We start from the raw sequence: 22,236 nt of genomic DNA, 5'->3' as shown, positions 1-22,236 counted from the left end.
AGCTTTTCGTTGCTAGGATGCACTCCTTTAACAAGCTATCATGAATGCTAGCAGAGTGCAGGAATAATTTAGTATGAACAAAGCCTATAAAAAAATAAGGGGACTTAAGTGCGTCTGGTATACCCTTGGAGAACAATGCAGCTGCCAAATGAATCTGGAAGCTCCTACATCATTGTTCCATAAACCTTGCAAGCTGCTCTGATTGAAGGAAATTATTTAACAGGCAACACTTTTAAACTGAACTAAAAAGTTCAAATTGGCTCCTGTATTGCAGTAGTTAATAGTTAATATGTCGAGGTAATGGACCACTCTCCAAGTGCATGCATCGTGCCAGTACTGCCTCATACTGAAATATTTTCTTGAAGCAACAACCATTCAATTTAAATTGGATTTTGGTCAGAATGCAATTTTTTATCTAATTTAGAGCTGAAATTTTAAAAAAAAGGTCAGAAAAGTTTTACTTTAGAAATTATTTTAGCTAAAGAACATATAATGTGTGAAAACTGTAAATAAATGGAATTTACAAAAGTGGCCACTTCTAACAAAACATCATGAGAAGAAATTCCACAGTTACGAGTTAAACACGTGTACACTGAATATAAACTAAGCCACAGAAGATGGTATCTGCCAAGACAACTTTCTTGCAAAAATGCTTACATTCTAATTACAAGCATTATGTGGAAATCCACAATGGATATGGGCAACTTATTAACGTTACCTGAAAATAAAATAAAAATGAGGAAAAGCATAAAACTACTAATATGATTAATTTTTTAGCTAAAACACCACTAACCCATATGGTTACTTGAAAAAAAGTTCCATTGATTCAGTGAGATTTACTCCAGAGTAAATGCACAGAAGACTGCATCCTTAAGAGAGTTTTTCTTAGAATCTTCTATAAAATCCCAGAAACACTGCCATATTTCAAATCTACAGATTTTATTGCTTCATGGAAACTGGCAACGACTTCATTTCTTTATTAAAATTATGTCCCACCACTCCAGGATTTCAACGCAGCCTTGTTTCCTCTATTCACCCACCCGGAAACAATCCCATTATGGTATAGATAGGGTTGAAAAAGATTGACTGTCCCAAAGTCACCCAGTGAACCTCCATAGTCAGAATGCACTTGAACTTGAGTTTTCTTGTGTTTTCTTTAGCACTTTAATATTATGCTTATTGGTTCTTATGAAATATTTAGAGTTGCAGTTAAATGTAGAAGACTTTGGAGATAACATCTGCTGTACTGTATAGTACAAATAAACTACAGGCACATCAATTTTAAGCAACAAATAAATGCAGTGGAATATTTTGCAATGGAAAATCATTTGTTAAACTTTTAAATAATGTATTGAAAGAGGCCTTACTAAAGTATGATGAAATCCAAACAAGAATTTACATGAGGTCTGCTTATTATTTTGTCCAACACAAATAGATCATATCATCTATGAAAATTTCTGCCTTGACGCAAAAAAATTACCAATATGTTTGTCAGCATTTTACAGCAACTGTTTTCAATAGCAAGAATATCATGAATATATCTTGAATGAGATGCTACATGACTGAGAGATCTGAATTTTCAATAAGATTACAATTAGAATATAAGACAAGTAATATAAATATTGAAACAGTAAATTACAAATCAAAATAATGAAACAGTATGTAACATGTATCTTCTACAGGACTTTTAACTATTTAATTACTCATGTATTTCAGAGCATGATGCAGGCAACAGGCCTCATGCTAACAAAGGAAAGATGTCCACTTGAACAGATTGGTTAATGCTCTGGGGCAACAGATGTCTACTGGAACCGCGGGAGATCAGCAACTGGTGGCCTGCCCATCTTCTGAAAACTTTCAATAGACTTATGCATATGTTCACACAATAGGGCATGTGGTAGAAATGCAAACCTCTTTTTAACCCTTTCAGTGCTTCCATTTCCTTCCAACTGATCCTTTTTTTCCTCATCTCATCCTAATACTTGAACACAAATAAAAAGAAAATCAAAATTCCCAGAATTAACATAGCACAAGCTGTAAGCTTCTGCACTCTCAGAACATTAATATGAAAATATCCTTTGATTTTAAGGGAGTTGGATTGTATCCTTTGTAAAAGATTAGGAAATCATATTAACTTTAATTCATGCCTTAAACACTGATCTGACATCTTTCCCAGCTTTTCAGCCACTTGTTCATTCTACTAAACAAATGTCCTAAGTTTGTTAGTTATTTAATCTCAGGCTAAGTGCTGTTTCAAAATTGTTCCAATTGTTGTGAGATTTGTACTATTATCCATTTCTATAACACTTCTTTATTTAAATGTACAAGATTTAAATAAGATTTTTCAAAATGTTAGTGTTTGAAGTTATAGTTTTTACAAAGTTTCTTTCCGTTGATATTGCACTTAAATTCAGGCTGCAAAAGAATAAATTGGTAAATCTGAAAAATTACCACATGATTCATCTCTTGCAAAGACAAACGCTTACCTTCCGGCCAGCACAAAATACTGACGTTTTTGCAGCAGTTCCAAAAGCACTCCTTAATACAACTTCAGCTTCAAACTTCCAGGCAGGCAGACAGAACAATGAATGGTTGGCCAGATGGAATAGGTTTTTGTTTAACCTATTACTGAGCAGAAGAACCACCAATCACAGTGCAGGAAAGGCTCACAATTAGTTGGCCAAGGCAGATGCACGGCAAACTCTCCACCCTAGGTCAGGTTTGTAGATTTCTTGCTTTCTAAGAGAAGCAAGCTGATGTCACTCTTAGGTCTGCCCCTGGCAGCATGTGTAATAATAAGGGGTGTGCTACAACAATAGCCCATACAAAAGAGAGTAGCAGGCAGCTGCTGTATGAGAGCCAGAGTCATTAGAGAACAGCCTGCCAACAAGAAACACCTGGCCTAAGCAGACTTCAGCTTTTCCTCATTGTTTCTAATTCATGAAACAAAGAAAAGGAATTATTTCTGAGCGGTAAGAGTTGCAAGGAGTGTTTAAAAAAAAAAAACAAAAAACAAAACCCAAACAAACAAAAAAAAACATAGCCTTGTCACAAATAACTTTCACTTCTACCGGAAGAGAATGGTGCTGGAGAGGTTGCATACTTTTTACCTGCATTCTCTTCCAGGTTTAAACTGGAAAATCAAACGGGCAATTATAAAAAGTACAAAAAGGCATCAACACTATTTGCCAAAGTGTCCTTTGTTACCATTGTTAATGTGTTTGAATAGGTTTTTTTTTAATCATTTCTGTCCGTGTACCACAACCTCTATTGAACAAATACATTTCAACAGAATAAAATGAGACAGTGTCACTTGACTTCTTTTGGAAATATGTTTATTCAGAAGTTTCTAATAGCATCTGAAAGGAAACAGGCCAGCCATGGTTTGAGGGATGGAAAGAGTTGTGATAATATCTTCTTATAAATGAACAGTTTTGAAAGAAGTATAAATATATTTATATATGTCCAATGATATTATTGGCTACCATTTCACTGTTTATTGCTTTAATAAGAGTTTTAGCCTGATTTTCAATCTTAACAAAATTCAAAGCATGGCATTTAATCTTAACTACAGTCAAATCTGATAGCCCAAATTCAGAGGAAACCCACACGTTTAGCATGAACTAAATGCTAAACTTTTTAATCTTACTGGATTAAAAAAAATCAAATACAATAACTAAAATTTCTCTATTATTCTGAAAACTGACCTTGTAGAGAAATAACCATCTGTATCTTTCTGCCAGCAGATAAAATCAAGTATTTAGTAAGCATAACAATGTACCAGAGAATATGAACAGTTATTAATTGGAACACCATTTTTTCTAGCTATCTATAACAGGAACCCATAATCCTAACATACATGTGCTTTTGCTGACGTATGATTCTAACAACAAATGATGATGTATCACAGCATCTAATTTTTCTGAGAATGGCATTAAGCAAACTGACATGGATAGAAATCAACCCTCCAAAAATATATCTAAAATGTTTTATTTTCAGGCTTTCACTGATATTTTAGTGCAGACATGTCAAACACAAGGCCCGGGGGCCAGATCCGGCCCGCGAAGTGGTTTCATGCGGCCCGTGAAGCCATCCTGGAAACAGTGAAGGAATGGCCCCCACTGCCTTGGCCCTGGCCCAGAGACCCTCCTTCTGCCAGAGACCCTCAGATCTGTCCCACTCCTGCCCAGGCCCCCATAGGCACCCTTGATGCGAACGATGTAGAGCTGGCCACGCCCACCCAGTAGGCCACGCCCACCCTGGCCATACCCACCTGGCCCCTTGAGGGCAACCGCAATGCTGATGTGGCCCTCAATGAAATTGAGTTTGACACCCCTGTTTTAGTGGTTCAAAAATAGGAGGCATTACCCCCAATTTCGGCTGCTGTAAACACAAAGAAAGAATGGAAGCTACCTCAAACCACAGCAGGATGCCTGATCTCTAGCACTGGATTAAGCTGCTTTGCAAACAGTGAATAAAGGCAGAGATCTGAAAAAGCTAATCAGTCCCTGCTGGGATATTTAGACTGCCACAGTTATCAGTATTGGATAATGTTAAGCATATTAAAAATATCTATCAGTGAAATGGAGGATCAAAATCTGTTTTAGGGAGCTGCAAATTGTACCTGGCAGAATTTATATGATGATGTAGAAGTACTTTTCAAATAACTCTAGAACTGTTTATTTTGGTAGGGATGGGATGGATAATATGTTCGTAATCTTCATCTAACACAAACACTTCTTGATCTGTATTGTAAATAGTACATACAAACACATATACACAAATGCTAAAATAGCTTAGAAACTTGAAATCCAAACGCTTTCTACAAGCCTAATAAAATTATTTATCACACCATTTAAAACGTAAAAGCTAAAACACTAAATTCAGATTGCCCAGCAAAATAATTGCCACCATTCTGCCCTTTGAAAACAAGCTGTTTCACAATGCAGATGTGAGTTGTTACCCTCCTGGTCTCTTAGAACAATTTGTTTCATAATGTAGGAGTGGCAACTAAGAAAACATTTCCTTTATTTCCCACCCTTCATTCTCTTGGGAGAATAGAATTATTCTGAAGACACCCAAGATGGCTGAAGGAGAGATCTGACAGATAACAACTTACCACGTGGAACTTTACTGGCTAACATCAGCCTGAGAACTACCGTATATTCAGAAATCTTTTGGTACCCAACAGAGGACCTGCAGCAGGCATATTGTGTTGTTGAAGCAGCTATCACCTGCCAACAAGTAGTAGCCCTAAGAGTATACTACATAAGTTTAACCTCAAGAAGATATGTTTTACTGGTCTGTTCCTACAAAAAGTGTTAAAATTGATGTACAACCAAAGGTGGACAAAGTCACAACCTTTAACTCCTGATCAAGCAATGGCATTCAGCTAAACGTTGCCAACAAGGCACAGAATAAACTGTGCAGAGTCTTAGTATGCACCTCAGTATAAATCTTACATCTGACAACGTTAGTGTGATGTTAAATAGATGTCTTTCTTTTAAAAGAGCATTGCCTATTTGCCGTATTTAAACAAAAGGAGCTAGCTTATTTATGTTTAAGTCTCTAAAAAGCCATTAGCTTAAAACCTAGTTCGCTATTTCTTGTTGACATAATTCTAGTATTTATTTATTATTTAGTATATTATATAGATTTGCTTTCATATTGTAATGTATTGGGATTTTTACCTGTACTGATTCACGTGTCTGTTTAAATGCTGCTTAAAGGTTGCTCAATGGTGTGTCTGTGTAACGGTCTCCGACTAAGCCAGACTTCTTGTTCCCAAGAAGGATCATTGGTAGATTTGGGGCGGGAATGCGTTACTTTAAACCTATAGGCTGCCACCTAGTGGCCAACCATATAAGTAGCTGCGCAGCAGCCACTGTTTCAGTTCTGTTCCTGTTTATTTCAATAAAGCATGTTCTTGTTTGCAACCTTCCGTCTCGCTTATTGCCTGCAAAGAACCGGCTACACAACACAACACCATTCTCTGAAATATTGTAAATTAATGATAGAAAAAGTTAGACATTGTGGAAGTTATTGAAATTAGTCCAGGGTTTTTTAAAAATATCATTCATGCATCTGTAAAGTATATGTTTTGAACGTTAAGCTAATATCCTAGACTTCATACAGTAACAAAGACAATAAAATATATTGGCAGAAAGTAAAAATGTACTGTATGTTTCTTGTCACATTGATGACAATGAGCAATGACATTACAGGAAAAGACATTGATCAGAAATAAAAAGTATACTTTAGTTCTGTGTTAAAGTTTTCAAATTCAGTAACTCAATCAGTCTAATTATTATCCACTGCTATATTTAAAACACAGTGATGACATTTAACAGTTGCTTCAGATCAAGGAAAAGTGGCCTGAAGATATAATTTCTACAATTTTAGGGCTTTTGCCTTGAGAGAACAGATTTTCCTGGCAGAAACCAGAAAAATCTAACAGAGTTCATTAATGAATACTGATAGATATATTTCATTTAGAGGGTTTTTTTTAATTCAATGGTTATGATTAAATCCCAAGTAATATAGTACTCAAGAGTGCTACTCAATTTATTAAATAGAATCTCTTGCTGATTACTTCTCTCCAACATGTGTTTTAATGAGATGGTGATGTTTCCTCAGTATCATGTTAGGTTCCATATAATTCTGAATCCAAACTTAGATTGTTTATTCCGTGTCAGATGATCTGTTAGAATTACTCATAACTGTCAGACACCTTTAACAAAAAGCATTTTGGTTATAGGAACTAGAAGTAAACAAGGTGAATAAAAAACAATTTAAAATTTTTTTTTTGATGCTCATATTTAGTTAAAATAATCTTAAATGTTTCATAAAAATAAACAAATATAATTTCTAATTAAATCCTTTCTGCTTGCTAATAAGAATGTGAGGCACTCCATTCTATTTAGAAGTTCAAATACAAAAATCAGTGCAAGCAGAGCACATTCCAACAGCTTTGAACATTTGAAAAACAAATTTCTTAGTCATAAAGTATATTTTCTTCTGACTAAAATCTAACCGTGGCAAGAATACCCTAAGTAGAACTCATTTGGGAATATATTCCTATATAATGCGGGTAAAACAGACATGACTTGTGCGTAAAAGCAAAATGCAAATAATGCATAAATAACACAAGACCTGATTGCCAAATAAAATATCATTGTTCCTCTTCTGAAAATGTCAAAAGGAGCATGTTCAATCATAGAGGATTGTCCACCTCATTAATATACTTCTTCCCTTGTAGCTTGTCTAGTCTTTTTCTTAGAGATTTTTCAAGAAGGTTATTAGAATTCTTGAGTTTGAACAAAAATTTAATTATTCATTATAATAATTTAATAGAGATAAATAAAACAGGCAGATATTCGTCTTAATGCCCACTTTCTTCAATGCAGTATGCACAATTAAATTAATTTCACTTACACAGGTGGATAGTTGCCTAACCAGATCATCTTAAATGTCTCCAAATGATGGATACCTTTTCAGATGTCTGACAGCAATGCTCCAGCTACATATTCACATAATATGTCAGTAAAAGACACAGAAAGAAACTCTTTCAGGTCAATACATAGATTACATTTTAATAAAAAACAAGAAATTATACCAAGATTAATTAAAGCACTATTTTTAATCTCACAATCTATTTTTGTATGATTGAGAATCCATGACTAATTGGCATGGTGCCACAATATTGTTCATGCAAAAGAGCAAACATTGCTGGGGAAACTGTTGAATTAAGAGATTAAGGAAGTACTTAGAAATATGCAAATAATTTAGAGGAAAAATTGTTATCTGGGGATATGGGACAACAATTCCACTGCATGTGTTTAGTAAGGGAAGCATCTTCCTTACTAAAAAAAAAGATACACCAGGAAATCCATGTACTGCTAACAATTTATAAACAGCAGTAAAACAGTCAAAATTTCAAATTCTGTCATGCATAATGCTGCAAATGTCCAAGGAAAGAGTATGTATGTATGTATTGTGAAAGACTGAGAGTCTAGGCAGTGATTGCTCAATTAAGTGCAATGCTCCAAAAGCAAAGGGGAATGTAAGCATACAATGCATACTTCTACAGTAATTGCTTCAATTAATTCTCTGATAAGATTTGCAGTGGAACACATTTGTGAATTGTTTGGACTCCAATATTACAAACTGGCCTATTTAGATGGCAATTTATTAACAAAATGCAAACAAATAAATCCCTGACAAAATGAATGTTATTCATATGGAGTTATGCACATATTAAATATCTGATAGCTATCTTAAAGCCTATGTCCTTGGCACTGAACAATATGAAAAGAAATATTTTTTTGATTTCCATGAAGTCTGGAAGGAAATGAGGCCTTGAAAATAAATAATGACAAAGTTAAGGTATATGCAATATTTTTAAAAAAGGAATAAGCATTGCCTTCAGCTCTTTTTTACATTATTCTCAATACTCAGTGCCAAGATTAAATTATTGAAGTTCAGTATGCTGTGGTTACCTGTTTTCTTCTATAATATCAGTTATTTAAAAAAATCAAGAAAAGAGTGATTTATTCAAAATACATGCTATTTTCATTAGTTACACTAGAAACATATTAAGATACTTAACATTTGAATTCAGAAGTCATTGGAATAGTGATGGATGGTATAAAAAGTATTATCATCCTATAGTATAATCCATTTACAATTATGAAGCAATCTGGGAACTAAAAAAATAAACTTTTTCTCAAGATTCTGAATAAAGAGGAAGACAGACATTGAGCATTGTCTACTCAATATTTTCAATTTCTTATTTACTGACTGGGTTGAAATTGTCTTATTTTTATATAAAGAGTATATAAATTGATTAAAATATGTTTTTTAAAAAAAATAAGGTTTTTTTAAAGACTATCAGAAAGAAATAAGATTTCCAATATAATAGAAAGTGTGATGATCTTTCTTTTGGTACACCATGGCAAAATATATTCCAAATTCCCAGAACAATTAATTGAACTCAGGTTGACTGAACTCCTAATGGCATCATACATTTTTAAATTGTTTAACTGCAGTCAGTGACTAGCAAAGTAAAAAGAAATAGTCAAATAGTGATCCAATACAACACAATGTAAAATATTTATTAAAACCAGAAAAAGGGAGACACTGAATAATATACAGTTAAAAGAATATAAAATTTAAGATAGATTAGAAATAGGATTAAAATAAAAATACAATAAAACAAGAGACAGAGAAGAAATATGTTACTTCCTGCTTGGTATTAGGTTTGTGATCCATTTTTTAAAAATCAAAATTAATTTAATAAAAACCTCTGAGTTTAATAAGCAAAATGAAAACACACACACACTCTTTCTCAATACTGAATAATATATATTCCAGCTGTATCATAAGGAATTTTTACTAGAAATAATTATGCAAGTGTAAGTTGCTTTAAGTATTGTCCTTTCATAAATGGAAGTCAGTTTGGGGTAGTGGTGCAGGTGCTAGCCTATAAACCAGGAGACTGAGAGTTCTAGGTCTACTCTAGGCCTGAAAGCCAGCTGCGTGAAGTTGGGCCAGTCCTCACAGGGTTATTCTGGTGGGAAAAATAGGAGGCAGGAATATTAGGCTTCACCACCTTGAGTTGAGCAAACACACAGACACACACACGGGGAGGGGCATGATAAAAATATCAAAGTATCATCATCATCATCATCATCACCCTTTTCTTACTGTATAACCTGTTCCCTTTCTATGTATCTTGTCTTACATCTACATATTATGCACCAGTTCAGATGGCTGATCAGGCCTGCATAACTGAAGTATGGGTATTTGTCATGTGGAAGAAATAGAATAGAATTACAGACTAGCACAAAGAGAGGGGGAAAAACCCCTTTTCTTTGATCCTGAGATGCAGAGACAGAGTCAGTACGAAAAGTAATAAAGTTTATTTATTTTAATTTAATTTTAATTTATTAATATTTCTATACCGCCCTTCTCCCGAAGGACTCAGGGCGGTGTACAGGAATAAAACACAGAAATTACAAAAGATAAAAAGTAATTAAATACATGCCCAATTAAAAAATACAGTTAATACATACTAAAAACCCCAATAAAAATAATAAAAACCCCACCAATCCCCCCTCAGGCCAGGCCGGCTTGCTCGAACAAGTATGTTTTTAGATCGCGGCGAAAGGAGCGAAGATCGGGCGCCATCCGGAGCTCAACCGGTAACTGGTTCCATAGCTCCGGGGCACCCACAGAGAAGGATCTCCCCCTGGGGGCCACCAGTTGACATTCTCTGACCGGTGGCAACCTGAGGAGGCCCTCTCTGTGGGAACGCACAGGGCGGAGGGAAGTAGACGCCGGCAGCAGGTGTTCCCTAAGGTACTCCAGACCCCTGCCATGTAGGGCTTTAAACACCATTACTAGTACCTTGAATCTCACCCGGAAGACAACTGGTAACCAATGCAGCTCATGGAGCAGAGGTGTGACATGGGAGTATCGGGAGACTCCCAACACAACTCTCGCGGCTGCATTCTGTACCAGTTGGAGCCTCCGGGTGGTCCTCAAGGGAAGCCCCATGTAGAGAGCGTTGCAGTAGTCTAGACGAGAGGTCACGAGCGCGTGATTGACCGTGCATAAATCATCCCGGCTTAGATAGGGCCGCAACTGGCACACCAGGCGAACCTGGGCGAAAGCCCCCCTAGTCACAGCCACCATGTGATCTTCCAAGGTGAGCCGTGAATCTAGGAGGACTCCCAAGTTGCGAGCCCTATCTACGGGGGGTAATAATTCACCCCCCCATAGAAAGAGATGGAATATCCAAATAGACCTGGGATGAAGGTATGCAAAGCCACTCGGTCTTGTCGGGGTTGAGTTGAAGTCTGTTCCTCCCCATCCAGACCCGAACCGCCTCCAGGCAACGGGACATCACGTTGAGGGCATCACTGGGGTGGTTTGGGGTAGAAAGAAAAAGCTGGGTATCATCAGCATACTGATGATACCCAACTCCAAAGCCACGAATGATCTCACCCAGCGGTTTCATGTAGATGTTGAACAGGAGAGGCGAGAGGACCGACCCCTGAGGAACTCCACAAACGAGAAACCTCGCGGTCGACCTCTGCCCTCCTGTCAACACCGACTGCGAGCGTCCCTGGAGATAGGAGGAGAACCACTGTAAGACCGTGCCTCCCACTCCCAATCCCCTGAGACGCCACAGCAGGATACCATGGTCGATGGTATCGAAAGCCGCTGAGAGGTCTAATAGGACTAGAACAGAGGAATATTTATTACTTTATTTATTACTTTATCAAACTTTTAATACAAGATGAATTAAGTACAGGGGGGTAGGGGTAGGGAGGGATAGGTAGGGGTGGGGGGAGGGGGGGATTGTTAAAGATAAAATGTATTTTAAAACTTTTCAATAAAAAAAAGATGAATTAAGTACACAGGTAGTTCTTGACGTACGACCACAACTGAGCGTAAAATTTCTGTTAAGTGAGTTTTGCCCCATTTTATGACCTTTCTTGCCACAGTTAAGTGAAACACTGCAGTTGTTTAGTAACACTACTGTTAAGTAAATATCTTCCCCACTGATTTTGCTTGTATAAAAAGGTCATAAAAGCTGATCACGTGACCCTGAAACCATCATAAATATGTGTCACTTGCCAAGTATCTGAATTTTGATCATGTGACCATGGGGACGCTGCAATGTTCGTAAGTGTGAAAAACAGTCGTAAGTTACTTTTTTCAGTCCCACTGTAACTTTGAATGGTCACTAAATGAAGTGTTGTCAGTCAAGGACTATCTGTATCTCTATGTTTTGGCAGATCTGCAATATTAATATCACGTATCTACATTTTCAGTTTGTGATCTATTTTACAACTTGAGATCATCTATTTCAAAGTTCAGCTAATGTAAAATATTGAATCCAAGGCACAATGTCATCAAATTCAAAATTAATTCTTATTGACGATATTGGCCTGAGTATTGTTCAGGCATGCAACAATGAACATTTCCATGGACAAAAATAGTTGAAAGCCTCATGATATTTATCAAGTAAATCTTCCCCGAGATTAAGTTATGCAGCTGCATAATTATTTTAAGAATTAGATATTAAAATTGTACAAAAATGCAAGCACAATTAAATAGTCCCAAAAAATGAAGAAAAATAGAAAAGCCGCAGCCACTGACTACAGATTGTAATTATTTCACAATAAACAAAATGAGCTACTGGCACTGCAAAACTGACATTCAAATCTAATTCAATATTATGCTGCTTACAATGGTTAAAAACAGGAGACAGCCGTGGCCACTGCCTTTTTAGTTCTATGCAGGGAACTGGATTTTGTATGACTTCAGTTTTCATCAACAAGCCCTGAGGCCAAATTGCAACTTACCCTTATGATAATCCTCTCTTGAGAAAAGTGAAAAATACTCTTCTTCTTTATACTCATCAAACTTTAAACTTATAAAGGGTAAGCAAGTTAATAATGTAAATCTTGAAAGCATTTGTTTTTGTTTTTTCTAGCATCTCAGAGAAAAGACTTCGCAAAAAGAGAAAGCTCTTCTGGCAAGAAGGCATCCACTCTTGGTTACAATTTTCTTTGGCAAACGAGGCCTAATGAAGGCCTAGAATCCAGATCCCTGATTCCATATGCACAAAACTGGGTAACAGAAATAAGTCTACCATTGCTACTCTAGAATTGCTGTATATGAACTCAATCTACTAAATCTATAAAACTGTATTCAACCAAATCAAAATTTAAATGTCTACATTATCATTTGCCTATTTTAGTAATTTACATGAAACAAAGTAAAATATAATTTATGCAGATTTACACATGAAATGTTATACTCAAAGTGAGTTATGCCTAAAGCTCAATAAAGACTGTTTTTTGTAACTGACTTGTAATGCTTGCATTAAAATGGCTCAAATCCATGTATGGAATGGAATGTGGTGAATGACTTGATGTGACACACTCCGAAAATGTTAGGATCTATAATTTGATGTTTGAAAATTCCTAGGATTATTAATATCTTTATGAGTATTTTATATTTTATGCCCTCTAGCTAGCTGGAATCTATAATATGTACACATACTCAATACACACAGCAACTATTACTTTCGTGAGTAGTTGCTACTCTTATTTATAACATAATGTTTACAGCCCTATCCTGTTTGCTAATATTTGGACTACATTCTAAGCAAGCATGAACCAAATTGCTAACTTAGATTTCAACTACCGTATTTTCCGGTGTATAAGACGACCCGGCGTATAAGACGACCCCTGACTTTTAAGATTTTCAAGGTTTTTCGTCTTATACGCCGGAAAATACTTACATGCCAGTTGCCAAGTGTCCGACACAAGCCCGATTCAGCCCCGTCTGATGCAGATGGTGCAAAGCCTCCCTTTTGAAGCCCAAAGGGGCTTTTCCTTCCACCCACCCATTTGAGAGCACATTTGCAGATGGAGCAGCCGCGCGTCTGGAGCCAAGCCCTGCCCAGGAGGCGGTCAGCCAGGTGGGCTCGGAAGACGCGCTGGAGAGGCGGGCTTGGGGTGGCCATGCCGAGGCCGGCTGGCAAGGGCCGCTGCGTGGTCTGCAGGCAAGAAGGGCGCCAGGCCTGCCGGAAGTCCCCGGAAGTTCCTGGAACGGGCTGGCAGGCATGCTCTTCCCCAGCCCGCCGGAAGTTCCCCAAACTTGGAACGGCCTGGCGGCGGGCGGGCGCTCCCTCCCCGATCCGCCGGGGAGCGTCTCCCAAAGCGCAGCGTCTGGCGGCTGGGAGCCCGTCGGCCTGGTCGCTGGCGAGCTGGCCCACGGCTAGGGCCGGGGCCCAGGAACCGGTAGCCGGGTGCGGGTGGAGGGAAGGAAAGCCGGGCGCGGGCTTCTGCGGCTGGTTGCGAGGCCAGATGTGGGCGTCTGCCGGGAGAGATAGCGGGTAGCAGGGCGCGCTCTGCTTATGCTCAGATGCTGCTTGGGTGAGGGGGAGGGGCTTCCTGCCGCTCCCGGGGTCTGGCGTTTGCAAGGGGGAGGGGAAGGGGCTTAGAGGCTCTTGGGGGTGGGAAGGGAGAGTCACGATGGAGGGGGGACTGGACTAAGGAGGCTTGAAGTTGCTTTGCAAGAACGGGGACGCTCGACTGATTTATGTTTTTTTCCCAGCGTATAAGACGACTGGGCGTATAAGACGACCCCCCAACTTTTGAGAAGATTTCATGGGTTAAAAAGTCATCTTATACGCCGGAAAATACGGTAATCTTATTTATTACTTTCACATGTTTACAAAAACAGTCAAACAAAAATCTACCTTTTGGTTTCTAATACATTTCTGCATGACTTCAAACATAATAATTTGGATTAGGCTAAGGAATCATCATTTAGTTCAAGGCAATATGTATTCATCATTGTAATCACTAAAATATGCACTACTGTTCAGAAGCTAAACAGAAATCAAAATGGAAAATAATTTAAATTAATGAATTTCTAAGACTGCTCGGGAAGCTGTATATTGAAAGAGGTTTACCAAAACTATTTTTTTGCTTGTTGAGATTTGTTTGGATCAGTTAAGTCTTTTTCAGTGACTGAACATTTGCTCATTTTTCAATCAAGCATTTATTCATAATTCCCAGTGTATTTTTCTGGTATAGATATATAGGTCAGTGTTAAATCTTTTCATGTCCATAAAAAATGTACTCAATGCAATGATATGCACTGAAAAGTGTTCAATTATTATTTTTGGTATGTATGAAAATACTTTTGCTCTCAGATATAGATCTAATAAATAATAAAGATATATGTTTTCTTTCATGGTAGTGTGCATTGTTCTTTCTTTGCTCACTTTGGGTTTTATAACTGGTCCAAAATCATCCAATGACTTTCTGGGTAGCTAAGAATAGTATGAACTCATGTGTTATTGATTCAACATCTTAACTAGTATATTACACTGACATTCAGTGTGGTGCTTCAGAATATTAATTAGTATCTTAACAAAAGAATCTAAAATACTTTGGGCAAGTGGAACTGCTACAGTTCCAATAATATCTAAAATTAAAATGTAATTAAACTTTTCCAGGTGACTATCCCTAAGAAGCACATATAATTAACTTGAATTATCATGTAAAACACATTATTAAAAGCTAACTTGTTATTGTTTCGTAACTCTACCACAGGAGTTGAAAATACAGGGAGTGCAGAATTATTAGGCAAGTTGTATTTTTGAGGATTAATTTTATTATTGAACAACAACCATGTTCTCAATGAACCCAAAAAACTCATTAATATCAAAGCTGAATATTTTTGGAAGTAGTTTTTAGTTTGTTTTTAGTTATAACTATTTTAGGGGGATATCTGTGTGTGCAGGTGACTATTACTGTGCATAATTATTAGGCAACTTAACAAAAAACAAATATATACCCATTTCAATTATTTATTTTTACCAGTGAAACCAATATAACATCTCAACATTCACAAATATACATTTCTGACATTCAAAAACATAACAAAAACAAATCAGTGACCAATATAGCCACCTTTCTTTGCAAGGACACTCAAAAGCCTGCCATCCATGGATTCTGTCAGTGTTTTGATCTGTTCACCATCAACATTGCGTGCACCAGCAACCACAGCCTCCCAGACACTGTTCAGAGAGGTGTACTGTTTTCCCTCCTTGTAAATCTCACATTTGATGATGGACCACAGGTTCTCAATGGGGTTCAGATCAGGTGAACAAGGAGGCCATGTCATTAGATTTCCTTCTTTTATACCCTTTCTTGCCAGCCACGCTGTGGAGTACTTGGACGCGTGTGATGGAGCATTGTCCTGCATGAAAATCATGTTTTTCTTGAAGGATGCAGACTTCTTCCTGTACCACTGCTTGAAGAAGGTGTCTTCCAGAAACTGGCAGTAGGACTGGGAGTTGAGCTTGACTCCATCCTCAACCCGAAAAGGCCCCACAAGCTCATCTTTGATGATACCAGCCCAAACCAGTACTCCACCTCCACCTTGCTGGCGTCTGAGTCGGACTGGAGCTCTCTGCCCTTTACCAATCCAGCCACGGGCCCATCCATCTGGCCCATCAAGACTCACTCTCATTTCATCAGTCCATAAAACCTTAGAAAAATCAGTCTTGAGATATTTCTTGGCCCAGTCTTGACGTTTCAGCTTGTGTGTCTTGTTCAGTGGTGGTCGTCTTTCAGCCTTTCTTACCTTGGCCATGTCTCTGAGTATTGCACACCTTGTGCTTTTGGGCACTCCAGTGATGTTGCAGCTCTGAAATATGGCCAAACTGGTGGCAAGTGGCATCTTGGCAGCTGCACGCTTGACTTTTCTCAGTTCATGGGCAGTTATTTTGCGCCTTGGTTTCTCCACACGCTTCTTGCGACCCTGTTGACTATTTTGAATGAAACGCTTGATTGTTCGATGATCACGCTTCAGAAGCTTTGCAATTTTAAGAGTGCTGCATCCCTCTGCAAGATATCTCACTATTTTTGACTTTTCTGAGCCTGTCAAGTCCTTCTTTTGACCCATTTTGCCAAAGGAAAGGAAGTTGCCTAATAATTATGCACACCTGATATAGGGTGTTGATGTCATTAGACCACACCCCTTCTCATTACAGAGATGCACATCACCTAATATGCTTAATTGGTAGTAGGCTTTCGAGCCTATACAGCTTGGAGTAAGACAACATGCATAAAGAGGATGATGTGGTCAAAATACTCATTTGCCTAATAATTCTGCACTCCCTGTATGGCTTGTTTATGCCTGATTTTACATATATTTTCCCCCGACTAAATAATGCCTAGGTGAACTGTATATCAGTAAGAATATTTTGAACAAAAAAGTTGCTTAAAAATTCCCATCATGAAGGCGGTCTAAAGATAGGCCTAATCACAAAGCAAATGAATCCAAAATCGGAATTAACACTAAGTTCAAAAGGTGTCATTCTCAGATAAGGAGGTACTGAATAATATTGTCTGCCAAATGAACCTCAGTCTAAAATAAGAATGATTTAAAAAATTGTATCTTCAACAGGATCCAAGTTCAACTGATAATGAAATTCTATTCATTAGGAAATAATTCTTGAATTTTCTGTGTCTTTCTCTCCCGTGAATGGCAAGTCCACTTTAAAATGTCTACTAATATATATGTTATTGTTTCAATTCAACTGAATTTTCTAAAAAAATTCAAAATTACTAATTTTTTGACAATGACAAACAATGTATCTGGAAATCCTGCCTAGAAACCTAAAATACAACATACCCAACTGCTGAAGTTTGGCATAAAATGTTATTTCTCATGATTAATTCCTAACAGTAACACGTTTGGTGGGCTATTTTTAATAAAATGTTTTTTTATTACATAAATGTTTCCTTACCATATGCCTCTCTCATAGTTACCTGCTTGTTTTTTTGTAAATTAAAGACTCATAATAGAAAACTCTTCCAATAACATCTGAAGGTTCAATTTTCCTGTAACTATTAAACTAAATATAACTTCTTCAAAGCAAAAAGAAATATACAATTGGTTGTGAATTTAAAGAATTCTGATAAACAGAAGAATTGTCAGCCATCCCTCCTGACAGTCCAGTGAATTGCTCACTTATTGCAAAGAAGATACAGGTAGTCCTCAACTTACAATTCAGCCAAAAAATTCTATTGCTAAGTGAATTTTGCCCCATTTATGCATTTTCTTGTGACAGTTGTTAACTGAATCACTGCAGTTGTTAAGTTAGTAACCAGGTTGTTAAGTAAATCTCGCTTCCCCATTGGTTTTGCTTGTTACAAAAGGTGATCACATGCCCCTGGACACTGCAACCATCATAAATATGAGTCTGTTGTCAAGCGTCCGAATTTTGATCAAAAAACCATGAGTATGCTGCAATGGTTCAAAGTGTGAAAAACAGTCATAAATTATTTTTTTCAGTGTCATTATAATTTCAATCACTAAATGAACCTTTGTAAGTTGAGGACTACCTGTACAACATTTTCCCCTTCACCATTTACATATGGACGATGCACCTAGAGAACCGTTCAGCAATGGGGATCCTTATTCCTTCCATCTCAAGCAGAACAAGTTTCACCTAGGATACTACATTGGTTTCATACTGGTGACTCATTCTCTGAAATTCTATTATGCTGAACTTCATAGATCAGTGCTTCTCAACCTGTGGTCTGCGGAAAGCTAGGGTCTACGAAGGCTTGAAGAAATGTTAGACTTAAAACTCTTGGAGATCTGTGGCTATGTATTTAAAGGGAGTCTGTGGAGAAGAAAAGGTTGAGAACCACTGTCATAGACAATATAACAATACATGGACTATTAATTACCTTATGGAAAACCGAGCCTAGGCTGTGAATATTAATTTTCCCATAAAAGTGAGCCACAAACAGGAGAAAATGTGAATGTGAAGATACAGGAATTAAATCACTCAATTTTGCAACAACAAAAAGGCAATTTCATAGGAAATAAAAAGGTTAAAGGTTATTTTTTTTAAAAAAACTTGAAAACTACTACCTGTGCAAAATATACCTTCCAAGGCACACTGCTGCAAGCAAACCGCTTCTTCTCTAAGTCTAAAGCACCATCTCTGAAAGACTGGAGGCAACAGTTTTGAAGGCTTTATCTCACTCAAATACCGTATTTTCCGGCGTATAAGAGCCTTGGTGGAGCAGTGGGCTAATGCCTCCTTAAGTAACACCAGCTGCCTGCAATTAGTGCAGGTTCGCATCCCACCAGGCTCAAGGTTGACTCAGCCTTCCATCCTTCCGAGGTAGGTAAAATGAGGACCCAGATTGTTGGGGGCAATTAAGCTGACTTTGTAATAATGCCGCTTGGGGGGGGGGCGAAAGCCCTAATAAGCAGGCATATACATAGAATGAAGGCTACTGCTAAGCTTGTAAGCCGCCCTGAGTCTTCGTAGAAGGGCGGGATATAAATGGAATTAAAATAAAATATATAAAAAATAAGACGACTGGGCGTATAAGACGACCCCCTACATTTCCTGTTAAATTATAGGGTTTGGGCTATACTCGCCGTATAAGGCTATCCCTCTTCCAACGCACACTAAATAAAAATTAAAAAACATCAGATTTGATTTTAATATGGTAATTTTAATTCAAATGCTTATGACATGCAGGTGCTTAGTAGGAAAACTGTCACTTATAAACATAAGGCTGTTTGTCATCAAACATGTAAACATAAAACAGTGCAAGTGGATTGAATAATAATAATAATAATAATAATAATAATAATAATAATAATAATAATAATAATAATAATAAGTTGGAGGGGACCTTGGAGGTCATCTAGTCCAACCCCCTGCTAAGGCAGGAAACCCTATAAACCCTGTAAAAAATCACAGGCTGCAGCTTCTTCTCCAATTGGTCCCGCTTTCCCTGCGCAGACTAAATGGGAGATCGGCTCCAGGTTTTCCAGCCAGCCCTGTCCCTAAAGTTTCAGCACCCGGGGTATAAGACGACCCCTGACTTTTGAGAAGATTTTCATGGGTTAAAAAGTAGTCTTATACGCCAGAAAATACAGTAGTTTTTGTGAACATGCACAGCTACTTCACTTTTCTGGTAGCCCCAGTGGGAGTAGAACCTGTCTGTGCACATGCATGTAGAAACAATAGGAAAAAAAATCAGCAGCACACTAAGCTTTCTGGAAAATGCAACTGCTTTAATACTATGAGGAAGTAAGCTTCAATTGTACAGATGTACACGAAAAAATGTTCTTTGGACTGCTTTCTACCTTATTATGAATCTGCTTCATTATCACATAGAACAGTAAGAGAGATAAATGTGTAGAACGTAGGAGAAATCACATTCCCTCTTTTGCTTTAGACATAAGATTTATGCCTATTTTATCCATAGAAACTTAAAAAGCATATTGTAAACAATGCTAAAAATCAGAGACACAGGGCAAAGAAGGTAAACGTAGAAAAGATGGAACAGGATACTATTTCAGAGATTAATGTTGCTGTACAAAAATGGGCTGAAATTCAGACAGGCCAGCTTGCTATTCTGACTGAACCACCATTAAATTACTTGTGATTAGATGAGCTTCTTACATATGAAAGAATGATAATGTCTAGTCCAATGTCATATTTCCCAAAACTATGTACTGCTACTTAAACATGGAACAGCTGGTCTGTAAATACTTAACAGTAAAAAAGACATGGGTAAATTTAGTGGTCTACATATGTCAGAGAGCTCAAACGGTCCTTAATCTACTATATAGATTCTCTGAGATCTGTTTTGATTACAACTAATCAACTAACTAGTACGCCTGTTGTTTAAACCAACTGATTTTTTTAGACATTTTGTCTCTGGTTTATATATGAATTTATCGGAAATGTTTATAATATTAAAATTGACCACTTAAAGCAACAATGAACTATAAGATCTCAAAGTAGATAATAAAGAAATAAAACCCCAGTTGACCATATCTTTCCAAAATATTTTAATGTAAAGAAAGAAATAATACAATAAAGTCACAATAAAGTAATTTTTTATAATTACTGATAACTGACAATAATTTAGTGAGAAAAACTACAGTTCAAATCATGAAGTCAACAAATTTCAAATGCATAAAAATAACATAATGCAAAGTGGATAGTTTGCTTATTAAAAACTATCCCAAACACATTTTGCAGAAGATGTTAATATTAGTATTTAATTAGAATTGTTGTCAATATGCTGCCGGTAGTAGAATCGGCATATTGGTGTAGGCATCAATCAGAAACTGGGAAACCATGAGTTCTAGTACCACCTTAGATATAAAGACATGACTGAATGAAAGAAAATAAAAACCTTTCTATGACTGATTTTGTCTATTATTCAGACACGAAAAGAATACTGTACAACTCCTCGACTTACGACCACAAATGAACCCACAATTTCCACTGCTAAGCAAGTAGCTCAGTTGTTAAGTGAGTTGCACTCCATTATATAATCTTTTCTGATACAGTTGTTCAGCAAATCACTGAAGTTAAGTGAATCATGTAGTCTTTAAGGAAATCTGGCTTTCCTCATTGTTTTTGCTTGTCAGAAGCAAAGTTGAATACTGCCTATATTAACTGAGTTTAGATCACATAATTTGTGTTCTGAAATCAAAATTCTAAACAATCTCCACTACCCGTTCCACTTTGCTGTTTGAACATCAGTAGGGTGGATGTCTCCTGGGAGGGGGAAGAATCAACCATATTGAGCCATAATTTGTTTCCAATTAGTTGGAAAAGCACACGCTAGTTGGCTGGTTTCACATACTTCACTAAGACATAAGCAAAAGTTTATAAAGCATTCACTTCGCCTGAGTTTATCCAACATGTTAAATCAAAACCAATCAAACCAGATAATGGTTATAACACACTTTGTCAATATTTTTTAACTTCCACAGGATCAAAGTCATGGTATAATAGAGGGCAGCATGTTGCATTAATGAACCTTAAAAAAAAACACCTACCAAGATCCAAATTCTTTCTTAGTTATAGGTCCATAGGATGGCCTTGAGCAAATTACTTGCTGTATTTATTTTTTATTTGTATTTTAGCACAAGAATATCTATAATGATTACACATTATCAGAATTATCATGTATACTGTATACTATTAGGTACATTTGCTAGTTTATCCCACAATATAAAGAGAAAGATCCATTACTATACATAATATATCTGACTGCCTTCCTCTTAAATTCACAATTCTGCGGTAGGTGGGTGACTGCTACAGCTACAGACCTAACTGGTGAATCTTTCTTTTTTAATTTACTTTTTAAAAGTTTAATATTTTCATTTAACTTTCTTAACTTACACAATTGACAAAACAGTATTGAAACTAAAGAAACCAATAAAAAAATAGAGGAAAAATATTAGAAAAAGAGATGTCATACAAAAGACTACAAACTAAGAAAGAAACGAAAGAGATGAAAAATAATCTGCCTTATAATTTATATTTTATCAATAGTCTTTGGTTTACTAATAGGGTGAACTCATAAGGCGAGAAGAGATTTAAACCTGGGTTTCCCCAAATTAATATTATTTATTTATATACAGCCACATGGACTCATAATATTGTACAATAAAAAACAAAAATATAACAAAAATACAGAAATAACTCCAGAAATAATCTTTAAAACCGTCCAACTCTTTTAGAATATATTAAAAACAAAAACAATGTAATAGGCATACGGATGACTGATCTTAACTGAATGCTAGTCTTAACGTTTTTTTCCAAGTGTCAGACATGGAAGATTTCTGGTGAAAGGTTGT

At 36.9% G+C, this 22,236-nt stretch overlaps 1 protein-coding gene across 1 annotated transcript in view; it reads right to left on the bottom strand.

Annotated features, from left to right (window-relative positions):
* The window catches only part of ZC3H12C (zinc finger CCCH-type containing 12C), a 49,713-nt gene that overhangs the window by 26,639 nt on the left and 838 nt on the right, over positions 1-22,236 (bottom strand). The gene's annotated exons all lie outside the window — the stretch shown is intronic.

The sequence above is a fragment of the Vipera ursinii genome (assembly GCF_947247035.1).
Source record: "Vipera ursinii genome assembly, chromosome: 4".
NCBI classification, from domain to species: domain Eukaryota; kingdom Metazoa; phylum Chordata; class Lepidosauria; order Squamata; family Viperidae; genus Vipera; species Vipera ursinii.
This window is presented reverse-complemented; position numbering and strand designations above follow the sequence as displayed.